The 12,125-nt window shown below is 44.5% G+C and overlaps 1 protein-coding gene across 7 annotated transcripts in view; it reads left to right on the forward strand.

Moving 5' to 3' along the window:
* Positions 1-12,125, forward strand: part of YTHDF3 (YTH N6-methyladenosine RNA binding protein F3) — a 56,161-nt gene that overhangs the window by 35,178 nt on the left and 8,858 nt on the right. The window lies entirely within an intron of this gene.

Below are 12,125 nucleotides of genomic sequence, written 5' to 3' on the forward strand. Positions count from 1 at the left end.
AAAGTCAAAATGTCTGAATTGCCTTTTCGTGGTCGCTGCAACATTGCAGTAAAATGCAATAACGGGCGATCAAAAGATCGTATCCACACCAAAATGGTATCAATAAAAACGTCAGCTCGGCACGCAAAAAATAAGCCATCACCCAGCCCAAGATGACGAAAAATGGAGACGCTATGGGCCTCTGAAAATGACACTTTTTTTTTTTTTTTTTTAAACTTTGGATTTTTTTTTTACCATGTAAATAAACAACAACCTATACGTATTTAGTGTCTATGAACTCATAATGGCAGGTCAGTTTTAGCATTTGGTGAACATGGTAAAAAAAAAAAAACAGTTGTGGAATTGCACTTTATTTTTTGCAATTTCTCTGCACTTGGAATTTTTTTTTTTCCTTATTCAAGAACACGACATGGTTAAACCAATGGTGTCGTTCAAAAGTGCAACTTGTCCTGCAAAAACCAGGCCCTCGCATGGCTATATTGACGGAAAAATAAAGTTATGCCTCTGGGAAGAAGCGAAAAACTGAAACGCACAAACCTTAAAAGGCTGCGGCGTGAAGGGGTTAATGATGTGTATGGTTTGGTCTTCAGAGAGGAGTCTTTTTTACAACAATTTTGAGCTCTGTGTATCTGCTAAAGAGAAGGTGTTACTGTCGTAGCGTCTGTACACTAGATGTGCTGCTGCCGCCCAATTGCTGGAGCTTTTTTGGCACCTGATCCTTAACAGGTTGAAGTGTCAGTAATCTGTGACATCCTCAGCTGAACATCCCACTACAGGCGACAAGAGGAATTTGTCACTTCTTGCAATGCCTTAGTGGTATGTGTAGTGTCATGAATCTGTCTTATTACAAGTTAGTCACTTAAGTCTATGTTCACATGCAGAGTTTTTTGCTGTATTTTTTCTTGCAGCTAAAACCTGCTCTTTTGACAAGAAAAACACTGTTGAAAATACATGTTTTTGCTGCATGTTTTTAGGTCCGGATTGCTTGTCTACTTTTTCTACAGTACATATTAATAAAGTAAGTTTTATTCACCAAAAACGCAACAAAAAAATGCCGTTTCCTTTTTTGCATCGTTTTACACTCATTTCTTTCTAAACACTGCTAAAATGCTGAATGAAATAACGTGCTGCAGATTTTAAAAGAAAAGTTGCAGAAGTCTTAAAATTTAGTCAGGAAAAAAGTGCATGCATGAGATTGGACATCTGAGCTGTTGCTGGTAGTGTGGAAAGCGGCTGTTACTACGTATATACAGTATATACACTACACAAACCACACCGTGTGACAATATCCTAAACGAGGTTTTGACTCAAGCGTTCCTTCCACAGGTTAGATGTGTGTTGGGTAGAGATGCTTGGCCGTAAAGGTGGAGAGCGGCTCCTCTCCCGGTCTGTAGGAAAGTCATGAGTTATTCACTAAGTGTGGCTTCTGTTCTGGAAATTCCACGCCTCTAAATATAGGCTCTCACTTTGGGCCCCTTAGATTAATTAGTGTAGAGCAGATTGCTGTGTGCGGTTTGTTTGGGGGTCTCTCAATGCTTTTTGCCATATGTGTGACCCGCTGAGTTCTCACTCTGATCAGGTAGAGCTGTTCACACCTGTCCAGGATAGACTGTCCGCTCATTCTTGTCATGTCCATAGGTCCCTGGTTTTAGGTTTTATTCATATCGTTCAGTTATTGGTGTTTAGAGCATATATAAAGGGGTTGTCCAGGACTCTTTTTGGGTTATTTTTTTTTCCATTGAGCTATAAACTGAACTGACAGGCAGGTAGTTGCTGATTACTTAACTGTTCTGCCCAGTGCTGGCTCAGAGCGGTCACTGATTGCTCCTGTCGGCCATTCTGCTGCTTCACTTTACAGCATGTTAGCAGAGCAGCTCTTTCTCTTCCAGGCTGCTCTGTTGATGGGGCGTTATTGCTGATTGACACAGAGGAGCCAGCTGTCAATCAGCATAACATGGGCAATGACTCCCACAGGTGCCGTCCATGACTATCAGCCTGTAAAGTTTAAGTGAGTTCATTACTAGTCCATGATATTTTGGCACATAGACAAGTCTGTTGATTCTCACTTTTCAGCCCTTTGTTTTATCATTATTACAGTTGTGGCCAAAAGTATTGACACCCCTGCAATTCTGTCAGATAATACTCAGTTTCTTCCTGAAAATGATTGCAAACACAAATTCTTTGGTATTATCTTAATTTAATTTGTCTTAAATGGAAAAACACAAAAAGAATTGTCCTAAAGCCAAATTGGATATAATTCCACACCAAACATAAAAAAGGGGGTGGACAAAATTATTGGCACTGTTCAAAAAATCATGTGATGCTTCTCTAATTTGTGTATTTAACAGCACCTGTAACTTACCTGTGGCACCTAACAGGTGTTGGCAATAACTAAATCACACTTGCAGCTAGTTGACATGGATTAAAGTTGACTCAACCTCTGTCCTGTGTCCTTGTGTGTACCACATTGAGCATGGAGAAAAGAAAGAAGACCAAAGAACTGTCTGAGGACTTGAGAAACCAAATTGTGAGGAAGCATGAGCAATCTCAAGGCTACAAGTCCATCTCCAAAGACCTGAATGTTCCTGTGTCTACCGTGTGCAGTGTCATCAAGAAGTTTAAAGCCCATGGCACTGTGGCTAACCTCCCTAGATGTGGACGGAAAAGAAAAATTGACAAGAGATTTCAACACAAGATTGTGCGGATGTTGGATAAAGAACCTCGACTAACATCCAAACAAATTCAAGCTGCCCTGCAGTCCAAGCGTACAACAGTGTCAACCCATACTATCCGTCGGCGTCTGAATGAAAACGGACTGTATGGTAGGAGACCCAGGAAGACCCCACTTCTTACCCCGAGACATAAAAAAGCCAGGCTGGAGTTTGCCAAAACTTACCTGAAAAAGCCTAAAACGTTTTGGAAGAATGTTCTCTGGTCAGATGAGACAAAAGTAGAGCTATTTGGGCAAAGGCATCATCATAGAGTTTACTGGAGAAAAAGAGAGGCATTCAAAGAAAGAACACGGTCCCTACAGTCAAACATGGTGGAGGTTCCCTGATGTTTTGGGGTTGCTTTGCTGCCTCTGGCACTGGACTGCTTGACCGTGTGCATGGCATTATGAAGTCTGAAGACTACCAACAAATTTTGCAGCATAATGTAGGGCCCAGTGTGAGAAAGCTGGGTCTCCCTCAGAGGTCATGGGTCTTCCAGCAGGACAATGACCCAAAACACACTTCAAAAAGCACTAGAAAATGGTTTGAGAGAAAGCACTGGAGACTTCTAAGGTGACCAGCAATGAGTCCAGACCTGAATCCCATAGAACACCTGTGGAGAGATCTAAAAATGGCAGTTTGGAGAAGGCACCCTTCAAATATCAGGGACCTGGAGCAGTTTGCCAAAGAAGAATGGTCTAAAATTCCAGCAGAGCATTGTAAGAAACTCATTGATGGTTACCAGAAGCGGTTGGTCGCAGTTATTTTGGCTAAAGGTTGTGCAACCAAGTATTAGGCTGAGGGTGCCAATACTTTTGTCTGGCCCATTTTTGGAGTTTTGTGTGAAATGATCGTTTTGCTTTTTGCTTCATTCTCTTTTGTGTTTTTTCATTTAAGACAAATTAAATGAAGATAATAATACCAAAGAATTTGTGATTGCAATCATTTTCAGGAAGAAACGGAGTATTATCTGACAGAATTGCAGGGGTGTCAATACTTTTGGCCACAACTGTACCTCCAAGACATAATGGCATATGTGCATATCAAAAATAAGTGTGAATATCACACATGCAGCTAAGGCTATAATCACACATTTCATGTTTGCGGCGCACGGCACATGCCCGAGAAACACTGTATAAAATACGCTCATTTTTTAAACATTTTATTTTGCATGTGTTTTCGATGATTTTTTTTCTCCTTCTTTATTGGAATAGGTGAAAGTACTAAGGCTATGTGCATACGTTGCGGATTTCCTGCGGATCCGCAGTGTTTTTTTCCATGCAGAAACGCTGCAGAAGCCGCAAGTGATTTACAGTACAATGTAAATCAATGGAAGAAAAAAAATGCTGTGCTAATGGTGCGGAAAATTCCGCACAGAAAACGCTGCGGATTAAAAGTAGCAGCATGTCATTTATTTGTGCGGAACTGCAGTGTTTTTGTACCCATTCCATTATAGAAATCTGCAGGGGTAAAAACGCATGAAATCCGCACAAAATCCGCATCAAATCCGCCCCTGCGTTTTCTGCCAAGAGATGCAGAATCCGCACAAAAAATTCCAGAGGCAAATCCGCAATGTGGGCACAAAGCCTTAAAGAATTGCCAAAGTCCAGATATGAAACTGTTTCAAATCTGCAAGGAAAAAAATAAGCAACGTGCATGAGACTTTTACGTGTGCATGAGACATCTGGTAGCAAAAGCTGTGAGATGTCAGAATTCTCATGCACACACTTGTTTTTTGTCTTCCTGATTGAATTTGACAACTGCAGCATTTTTTAAAAATCTTTAGCATGTCAATTCTTTGTGTTTTTGCAGCTTTTTTATGCATTTAAATTGAGTGATAAAAACTAAATAAAAACCACAATGGCTTATTTAAAGTATTTTTGGTGAATGAAATTAACTTTACTAAATGGCTGTAGACAAAGCACATAAGTAATGCACATGCAAAAACTGCATCAATAAGGCTACTTTCAGACATAGCGCATTTTTGAGCGCTATTTTGCGGGCGCTTTTCAAAAATGCGCAATGTCATTTTCGTCTGCCGGCAAAGTGAATGAGAAATTCACTTTGCCGTTCAGACACACCGCAAAAAAAGCGGCGCTTTTGTCTGCAAACACGCCGGCGTAAAAAGAATTGACATGTCAATTCTTTACGCAGCGGCGTGTCTGCGTATCCCCCTAGGGCCCCATATTACCTTCCACACACAGCGCCTTTGTCCTGGGTGTCGGCGTCTTTGTACGGAGGGGTTGACACCCAGGACCGGACGTGACGTCGGACAGGAAGAGGGAAGCCCCCGCCCCCCAGTGAAGCAGCATGGAGAGTGTGTGTGTGTGTGTGTGTGTGTCCCCATGCGACGCTAGTGCCACCATTGTGCTAAAGGTACCTTCACATGAAGCGACGCTGCAGCGATAGCGACAACGATGCCGATCGCTGCAGCGTCGCTGTTTGGTCGCTGGAGAGCTGTCACACAGACCGCTCTCCAGCGACCAACGATGCCGAGGCCCCCGGGTAACCAGAGTAAACATCGGGTTGCTAAGCGCAGGGCCGCGCTTAGTAACCCGATGTTTACCCTGGTTACCAGAGTAAAAGTAAAAAAAACAAACAGTACATGCTCACCTGCGCGTCCCCCAGCGTCTGCTTCCTGACACTGACTGAGCTCCGGCCTTAACAGCACAGCGGTGACGTCACCGCTCTGCTTTCACTTTCACTTTAGGGCCGGCGCTCAGTCACTTTGATACGTGGCACGTGGCACTTTGATACGTGGCACTGAAATATGTGGCACGTGGCACTTTGATACATGGCACGTGGCACTTTGATACGTGGCACGTGGCACTTTGATACGTGGCACGTGGCACTTTGATACGTGGCACGTGGCACTTTGATACGTGGCACGTGGCACTTTGATACGTGGCACTGAAATACGTGGCACTGAAATACGTGATACGTGGCACTTAAATACGTGGCACTGAAATACGTGGCACTGAAATACGTGGCACTGAAATACGTGGCACTGAAGTACGTGGCACTGAAGTACGTGGCACTGAAATACGTGGCACTGAAATACGTGGCACGTGGCACTGAAATACGTGGCACTGAAATACGTGGCACGTGGCACTGAAATACGTGGCACGTGGCACTGAAATACGTGGCACTGAAATACGTGGCACGTGGCACTGAAATACGTGGCACTGAAATACGTGGCACTGAAATACGTGGCACTGAAATACGTGGCACTGAAATACGTGGCACTGAAATACGTGGCACGTGGCACTGAAATACGTGGCACGTGGCACTGAAATGCGTGGCACTGAAATGCGTGGCACTGAAATACGTGGCACTGAAATACGTGGCACTGAAATACGTGGCACTGAAATGCGTGGCACGTGGCACTGAAATACGTGGCACTGAAATACGTGGCACTGAAATACGTGGCACTGAAATACGTGGCACTGAAATACGTGGCACTTAAATACGTGGCACTTAAATACGTGGCACTTAAATACGTGGCACTTAGGCTATGTTCACATTTGCGTTGTTCACCGCATGCGTCCTTTTTTTGATTGATTTTGGACGCAGCAAAAATGCAACTTGCTGCGTCCTCTGCGGCCGGATGCGTGCGCTGCAGTGACGCATGCGGCGCAAAACGCAAGTGCGATGCATGTCCATGCGCCCCCATGTTAAATATAGGGGCGCATGACGCATGCGGCGCCCGACGCTGCGGCGCAGACCGCAAATGTGAACGTAGACTTAAATAGCTGGATAGAGCTGGATCCGCGGGCTGTGATCTGGCCTACGCTCAGCACTCTGCGGAGCGCTGTCATTCAAAACACGTCCACTCATTTTGGTGTTTAGTCCCAAAATGGAGGATGGAAGAAGAAAAGGGTTGGACAAGGAAATGACATCATTTCTTTTTTTTTTTTCCCCCACTGCAGTTAAAGCTTTATTTGTGTCAAACACAGACAATCTGCAGAGAAAACTGCATAAAAAACCGCACTAAAAACCGCATCAAAAACGCACCTGCGTTTTCTGCCAAGAGCTGCGGTTTTTGTCCTGAAAAAAAAGGATTGAAATCAGGATCGTGTGAACATACCCTTACCGTACAGGGTTACGAGGGGGGGCGTCTGACTGACACCTGCCCTAGTAACCTGGGGTTAGTGACAGTGGGGTTAGTAAACCCCAGCTGATGTCTGTTCCGCTTGCTGAGGCGTCTTTGGCTCAAGGCCATTGCAGCTGGCAGAATCGACATGATGTTAACTCCAGTGTGTATTGTATTCTGAGTCATAAAGACAGGAAATGACCTCAATGACTCTTTTTTTTTTTCCCCTTTTTTTTTTTTTCAAACAAACTTTATTTTCAGTACACAATGCTGAAAAAAACGCAGCTGCAAAAAACGCAGCAAAAAACGCTGTGTGTGAAAGCAGCTGCGTTTTTTGCCTGCGTAAAAAAACGCAGGTAAAGCAGCAGCAAAATACGCGCACGTAAAAATACGCAGCAAATATGCTGTGTGTGAAAGTAGCCTAAGGCTATGTGCACATGGTGCCGATTTGGCTTCGGATTCGCAGCTGTTTTCCATGCGGTTTACAGTGCCATTTAAATGTATGGAAAACTAAATCCGCAGTGCACATGCTGCAGAAAATACCGCGCGGAAACGCATCGTTGTATTTTCCGCAGCATGTCCATTCTTTGTGCAGATTCCACAGCGTTTTACACCTCCTCCTCAATAGGAATCCCCACAAAAAAGGCAGTAAATCCGCAGGTAATCCGCAGTGCATTTTACCTGCGGATTTAGCAAAAACGGTGCGGAAAAATACGCACACGAATCCGCACCTTGTGCACATAGCCTAACAGGCCCCCCAGCATTTTTCCTGCCAAGGGAGCAGGTTTTGGCTGCAGAAAAAAATGCTGCATGTGATCATGGCCTAGTAGGTTATTGCACACTGAGCACTAATATCATTGGGATTCTAGGCTTTGATATTGATCGCCTGTAGTAAGGAAAAGCCATTAGTCAGTGTTAGTAGAACGCGTCCCTCATTGTGTACCAGATGCAGCTCTGCTGCTCAGTCCCGTTCAAATTAGCTGAACCTGGCTACTCTAAAGGTCCATCTACATCTCTCCACATTAGGCCTCTTTCACACTTCCATTTTTACAATCTGCACAGGATCCGTCAAAATGTTGAAATGACGGATCCTGTGCAGATTGTAAAAACAGGTGCACTGGGCCCGTTTTTTCTGACGGACTTGTCGAGGCTATGTGCACCTGTTGTATATGCGTCTTCGCAGCGGAAAACCGCATACGCAAAAACGCATACAGAAAACAACCCAGGTTAAAAATAATAAAAAAAAATCACAATATTCTTACCTTCAGGAGTCCCGCGCAGCGTTACCGATGCTCCTGGCAGCTGGCGTTACCAGTAATGCCTTGCATGCAATGAACCTTGATGACGTAGCGGTGTTGCGAGATCGCGACGTCATCGGGTCATTTCGCAATGCATTACTGGGAACACCAGCTACCGGGAACATCGCGAGCATCGGTAACACTGCGCGGGATGCCCGAAGGTGAGAATATTGTGATTTTTTTTTTTTTTTTTTTTGTTTTTACATAGGCAGCATCAATAGTAACTAGAGAGAGAGAGAATTTCCCTGACTGGAAATTCTTCCGCGCATGCTCAGTTTCAAAAGACGGCATCCGTCGCTGGATTCCTGCTTTAGGCTTCTTTCACACTTCCGTCTTTCAGCTTCCGTCACAATCCATTGATTTTTGAGAATGCAGGATCCTGCAGTTTCCCATAGACTTGCATTAGCGACGGATTGTGACGGATGGCCATCTGTTTCATCTGTCGTGCACTGGATCCGTCGGAAAATAGCAGTCCGTTGTGCGGAGAAAACGTTCAGAGGAACGTTTTTTTTTTGCACGTTGGAAAATTGGTCAGCGACGCATCTTGCGCTGCCCATCGTCGGCTATAATGGAAGCCTATGGGCGCAGGATCCGTCGCTGCCAGTCACACACAGGAATCCAGCGACGCATCACGTTTTCCCCCTCTGAGCATGCCCGGAAGGATTCTCTCTCTCTCTCTCTCTCTTGATCCTGTTTTTTGAAAAACCGATGGATTTCGGCGAGAGCTCAAAGGCGGAAGTGTGAAAGAGGCCTCCATAGCGTGGTGCCCAGTGTAACTGTGCAGATTGTGCTTGGCTTCAGCTACTTCTGGCCACACTTGGATTTTACAGTAGTTGTGATTTTGCCTAGAATTGTTAGACGCTCAGCTCTGCTGCATCTACGCACTCGGATGTTACAATATTGTTTGTGGATTTGCATAAGGTCAAAGTACAAATGATGATATGCAGACCTAGATGAAGCCACAAATATGCTGTGTGTGTGTAAATAGATGGATAGATATATATTAGCATTGTTATTTGTCACCGGTTTCCTGTGTGTTTAGTTAGGATAAGGTAGTGGCCATTTTCTGCAGTCCTATGTAAAGTTGGACCTAGTGTGTAGATGTAGCAGAGCTGACTATGCAAAACGCAATGAGCATATTGTTTCCTCAATTTTACATAGGACTGCAGGTGATTTATTAGAACATTGTAGGCTCAAAAACATCCCGTTTATCTCTGCTACATCGGTGCAAACACAATGCAATCTCATGACTGGCCCACTCTCTCCTCTTAATGCCCACATACCCATTAGATAAGGGAAGAACTAATGGTATGAGGGTCTCCCAATTCTCCCACGACAAATGTTGGAGGGACATAAGGATCCAGCCTGTTGAATTTCAGCGGCCGATCCTTTTGTTCCCTTGCAGATAAGTGGCTGCTAGAAGAGTCCTGCTGGAGTTGGGAGTCGTTCAGCCGAAAGCTGATCCTGCAGATTAGATAGATATCGGACACATTGAACATAGCTGCGCCGCTCCATTCTGCGTAGTGGTGCTGCCAGGTACTGCAGACCAGCACTTTTGAAAAACATTTACATCCTGCGTCGACCATTGACCCCCTTTAACTTATGCTGCAGATTTTCACTAAAGGTTTGTGCCGACGATCCAGAACTGGCAGTGCTCTTGGTGCACCCATGTTCGCTGCGACCAAAGTGCTACCGTCTATTGAACGCAGGTGAATTAGCATGTGATCACTGAACCGTGCGGATTCACCGCGCCCAATACATTGTACTAATGTAATTTCTCTACTAGAGAATTAGACATACTGCAGTCTGGAGAGGCGCACCGAACGTCCGTCTCCGCGAGTGAGCAGCAGGCGTCTGTGCACGCAGAGTGGGCATAGGATTCCTTGAAATCCCCGTCCACTATGCTGTAACTTCTGGACGCTGCACAAGTATGTAGCTTCCAACCCCTTAGTGACAGAGCCAATTTGGTACTTGATGACCAGGCCAATTTTCACAATTCTGACCACTGTTACTTTGAGGTTACGATTTTGGAACGCTTTAAAGGGAACCTATCGCCCCCAAAATCGAAGGTGAGCTAAGCCCACCAGCATCAGGGGCTTATCTACAGCATTCTGGAATTCTGTAGATAAGCCCCCGATGTATCCTGAAAGATGAGAAAAAGAGGTTAGATTATACTCACCCAGGGGCGGTCCCGGTACGATGGGCATCATAGTCCGGGGCCTCCCATCTTCTTACGATGATGTCCTCTTCTTGTCTTCACTCTGCGGCTCCGGCGCAGACGTACTTTGTCTCCCCTTTTAAGGGCAGAGCAAAGTACTGCAGTGCGCAGGTGCTGGGCCTCTCGGACCTTTCCCGGCGCCTGCGCACTGCAGTACTTTGCTCTGCCCTCAACAGGGAAGACAAAGTACGCCTGCGCCGGAGCCGCAGAGTGAAGACAAGAAGAGGACATCATCGTAAGAAGATGGGAGGCCCGGACTGGGACGCCGATCGGACTGGACCACAGCGGGACCTCCACTGGGTGAGTATAATCTAACCTCTTTTTCTTATCTTTCAGGATACATCGGGGGCTTATCTACAGCATTACAGAATGCTGTAGAAAAGCCCCTGATGCTGGTGGGCTTAGCTCACCTTCGATTTTGGGGGTGACCGGTTCCCTTTAACGGATCCCCCTGATTCTGAGATTGTTTTTTCGTGACATATTGTACTTCATGTTAGTGGTAAAATTTCTTCGATATTACTTGCATTTATTTATTTAAAAAAAAAACGGAAATATGGCGCAAATTTTTAATATTTAGAAATTTTCAAACTTTCGCTCTTTATGCCCTTAAATCAGATACATGTATCACACAAAATAGTTAATAAATAACATTTCCCACATGTCTACTTTACATCAGCACAATTTTGGAAACAAAATTTTATTTTTTGTTAGGAAGTTATAAGGGTTAAAAGTTGACCAGCGAGTTCTCATTTTTACAACAAAACTTACAAAACCATTTTTTTTAGGGATTATCTCACATTTAAAGTCACTTTGAGGGGCCTATATGACAGAAAATACCCAAAAGTGACACAATTCTAAAAACTGCACCCCTGAAGGTGCTCAAAACCACATTCAAGAAGCTCATTAACCCTTTATAAGCTTCACAGGAACTGAAGCAATGTGGAAGAAAAAAAATAACATTTAACTTTTTATTTTTACCAACATTTTAGTTCAGAACTATTTTTTTTATTTTCACAAGTGTAAAAAGAGAAAATGGACCACAAAATTGGTTGTGCAATTTGTCCTGAGTATGCCGATACCCCATATGTGGGGGTAAACCGCTGTTTTGGCGCACGGCAGAGCTCTGAAGGAAAGGAGCGCCGTTGACTTTTTCAATGCAGAATTGTCTGGAATTGAGATCGGACACATTTGGAGAGCCTCTGATGTGCCTAAACAGTGGAAACCCCCTACAATTGACCCCATTTTGGAAACTAGACCCCTTAAGGAGCTTATCTAGATGTGTGGTGTGCACTATGAACACACAAGTGCTTCACAGAAGCTTATAGCGCAGAGCCGTGAAAATGAAAAATCATTTTTCAACAAAAATGATTTTTAGTCCCCAATTTTTTTTATTTTCCCAAGGGTAACAGGAGAAACTGGACCCAAAAAGTTGTTGTCCAATTTGTCCTGAGTACCTTGAAGCCCCATATGTGGGGGGGGGAACCACTGTTTGGGTGCACGGCAGAGCTCAGAAGGGAGGGAGCACCATTTGACTTTTTCAACAGAAAATTGGCTGGAATCAGTGGTGGCACCATGTCGCGTTTGGAGAGCCCCTGATGTACCTAAACAGTGGAAACCCCCAATTATAACTCAAACCCTAACCCCAACACACGCCTAACCCTAATCCCAACCTTAACCCTAATCCCAACACTACCTCTAAACCTAATCCCAATGGCACTGTGGTTTAAGTACCCTTAACTACCGCCGTTAAAAGGCGTATCGGTGGTCGTTAAGGGGTTAAGATTTCCACCTTTGCAATGTAAAAA

This window comes from Ranitomeya variabilis, chromosome 6 (assembly GCF_051348905.1).
Source record: "Ranitomeya variabilis isolate aRanVar5 chromosome 6, aRanVar5.hap1, whole genome shotgun sequence".
NCBI lineage: Eukaryota > Metazoa > Chordata > Amphibia > Anura > Dendrobatidae > Ranitomeya > Ranitomeya variabilis.